Genomic DNA, 3331 nt, shown 5'->3' with positions numbered 1-3331 from the left:
AATATGTCTAACCTATATTTTTATATTTAATTTAACCCATATTTTTAAATTATATTTTTAACCCAAAAGTTGGGTTTCTCCATATTTTTAGAGTGTATAAATATATATATATATATATATATATATATATATATATCTTAGAGTGTATATAGATATATCTTATATATCTTATCTTATACATACACTACAGTTCAAAAGTTTGGGGTTAGCAAGATTTTCTCTTTGTTTTCTATGTGAATATCTGTTAAACTGTAATGTATTTCTGTGATGCGCAGCTGTATTTTCAGCATCATTACTCCAATCTTCAGTGTCACATGATCTTCAGAAATCATTCTAATATACTGATTTTATTTCTGTGGAAACTGATACATTTTATTTTTCAAGATTCTTTGATGAATAGAAAGTTCAAAAGAGCAGCATTTATTTGAAATAGAAATCTTTTGTAACATTACTGTCATTCATTTCTTACTAAATAAAGAAGGTCTTTCAGCTCATCCAGCAGGATTCTATTTGGTCTCTGAATCATTTGTTATGACAGAAATTCAATTAGCATTCCATTAGGATTTAGTCTGAAAATGTTTGCATTTGGACATTATGGTATTTTCTGTTTATAACTGTGATGTGTTCCTCATATCAGTCAAATTTATCTATTCTTTTGAGACGAAGTGCATCATAAGAAGTCATGAAATTAAAATATGTTTGTTCTTTAAGATGATTTTTCTCTGGTGTGACGGTTCCTAATGCAGCCGGTGTGTGTGTGTGTGTGTATGTAAACGCCCAGGAAACATATCAAATATTATAGCGATGCAGTCATGGCTTATAAAACGAGCGGTGTGATAGCACAGGCCCGCTGACGCTCACATGTGGGCGGCACAGAGCAACACAGCCTTCTGAAGCCTGGACAGAATCGGCCTGATGTCAGTGTTTCCTGTAGATACGCAGAGATATGTGTGTCACTGACCGCCTGTTCAATATCACTCACTGGAGTTTAAAACAAACAGACGATCAGCAGATGCATCTCTGCACTGCGTCTCCTGATAAAAAAAAATCATAATATGACAGAAGTTCTTCAATGCATGTAATTCCTGTACTGCATTGTTACAGACTCGTGCTGTGATATTTCATGATCTAATGACAGTCACACATTTATAAGATTGATTATTGGAGCTCAGAATCATTGAATCTATCCTGAGAAACACTCTCAGCTTTACTTCTCATAGGAAATGAGCTCATGCTGATGAATTATAATTGTAATTGTGACAGAAGTAGGTCAGATGAAGGAAAGTGAACTTACGGGGCTCCAGAAAACATCTGATCATCAGACATCTGCTGAGACGAAACCATCAAACGCTTCGTGTTCGGCCTGTGAAAGATGAGAAACATCCTCATGATGACTGTCAGATTAAAACTGCATCATCAGGTTCAACTCCACTGACAGTTACTGAAGGAAACATGAGTGTCGCTTGTCTTCTGCTCAGTTGATTTATTCACTTGTTTTATCATCAGACACACTGAAAGGAATAGTTGAAACTAAAAAAAATTTACTCACCCTCAGGCCATCTGAGATGTAGATGAGTTTCTTCATCAGATTTGGAGAAATGTAGCATTGCATCAGTGTCTCACTGCAAGTGAATGGGTGCCGTCAGAATGAGAGTCCAAACAGCTGATAAAAACATCACAATAATAGTGTTCTGGTGTGAATCAGGAGAGAAATCTGCACAGATCAAGCATCAAGTCAAAACAGCTCTAAACAAATATGTGGCTAGATTTTGATGTGAGAGACAACAGCAGATGCACTTTTTCACTGGAGGAAGCGCAAGACCACGGGAACCAGACGAGTCCTCTGCTCAATCTGACTTGTGCTGCAGCCTGGAATTAAACCACGCCATGTAAATGTTTTAAATAAAATAAAATAATACAATAAACATCAAATTTACAAAAATGAACTAAAAAAAATAAAATAAATAAAAACATTTAAAATAATAAAAACTATAACTGTATCTCATGATACTAAATAACACTGCTGCGTTCTGTGATCCTCTGATTTATTTGGTCATATTTCACTGATTTGCACAGTACCTGTTCAGTCATGAAGACCATGTTAAAGTACAATAACTATTAAAAAAAAGTTTGCAATCCATTTTTCGTGTGTTATTTGGGTGTAACAGGATATTTGTTCTCCCGAACTGATCAAATGGTGAAAGTGTCTCTATTTGAAAAAGGTTAATTAATAAAAGGTATTGATGACATCAGATGGAGCAAGTTATTACAATCTGATTAAGGATTATGAAGATGAACATTTATTTCTGTAGAATAATGTCACTAAACGGTAAATAGAATTCATTTTGATTTCATGCTGACTATGATATTTAACTGCACTCTTCATCTTGATCGTCTGTCTTAAATTCAAATCAAACTATGAGTTTAAGTCCTTTGTCAGGAATTCTCAGTCCTGCAGCAACTAACTCGTGCAGTTCCTAGCTTCACTTCAGGGAAGAGCTGACGCCGCGTCCTCAGGGCTCAGTCTGGACTCCTGCTCTCATCATGTATGAAGGAGCACATGTCTTCAGGGAACTCATACTCATCTCTGACACGCTGCTTGACCTTCCAGGAAAGAGAGCTTCAAAACCTGTTCAGATTACATAATGCTTGTGGATGGCAAACGTGATACTCAGGGTTTATGTTGGGTGATGCTTTTCAAACGGCGCTGAGCGATCAGGATCGAAGCGGTCAGATGAACAACAGCAGCTGTGAGAGATGGAGATTAATTAGGCGAACAGATCAAGTCAAGTATATGTGTAGCACAGCTTTACAAAAAAATCATACTGTTATGATGATCAGTCTTCTTCTAGTAAGAGATTTTAATGTCAGTCAGTTTTGTTCTGTTAAGAAAATTAAATGTTGGTTGGTTTTGTTCTATTAAGAGATTTAAATATTGGTCAGTTTTATACGATTAAGGGATTTGAATATCAGTTGGTTTTATACAATTAAGAGATTTTAATATTGGTCGTTTTTGTTCTATTGAGAAAGTTAAATATCAGTCGGTTTTGTTCTATTGAGAGAGTTAAATATCGGTCTGTTTTGTTCTATTGAGAGATTTAAATATAGGTCAGTTTTGTTCTATTGAGAAAGTTAAATATCGGTTGGTTTTGTTCTATTAAGAGATTTAAATATCGGTCGGTTTTGTTCCATTGAGAAAGTTAAATATCTGTCAGTTTTGTTCTATTAATAGATTTAAATATCGGTCGGTTTTGTTCTATCAAGAGATTTAAATATCGGTCTGTTTTGTTCCATAGAGAAAGTTAAATATCGGTCAGTTTTGTTCCATTGA

This window comes from Sinocyclocheilus rhinocerous, unplaced genomic scaffold (genome assembly GCF_001515625.1).
Source record: "Sinocyclocheilus rhinocerous isolate Xijiao unplaced genomic scaffold, SAMN03320098_v1.1 scaffold1068, whole genome shotgun sequence".
Lineage (NCBI taxonomy): Eukaryota > Metazoa > Chordata > Actinopteri > Cypriniformes > Cyprinidae > Sinocyclocheilus > Sinocyclocheilus rhinocerous.
Note: the sequence above shows the minus strand (reverse complement) of the source record.